The sequence below is a fragment of the Pteropus alecto genome, unplaced genomic scaffold (assembly GCF_000325575.1).
Source record: "Pteropus alecto unplaced genomic scaffold, ASM32557v1 scaffold164, whole genome shotgun sequence".
Lineage (NCBI taxonomy): Eukaryota > Metazoa > Chordata > Mammalia > Chiroptera > Pteropodidae > Pteropus > Pteropus alecto.
The window spans coordinates 21510586-21510825 of NW_006439568.1; positions in this window are offsets into that span (position 1 = coordinate 21510586).

Here is a 240-nt window from a genome sequence, read left to right on the forward strand (position 1 = left end):
AAAAAAAATACAATATAAACTCTGACTTCTCACCTTTGCAGACTTGTTTCTCTGGTTGCCTACAGGCCTTCAACTAAACATCCTTGCACCACTTTCAACTTTGCATTTCAAAAACTTAGCTCATCGCTTCTTGATCCCCACCTCTTTACTCCTGGAGTCAGCTAAAAGGCTTTCCTTCAGAATTAATATGTTTATTGCATCACAGTCTGCTCAGTTCCACAGGCTAGAAACCTGGTCGTT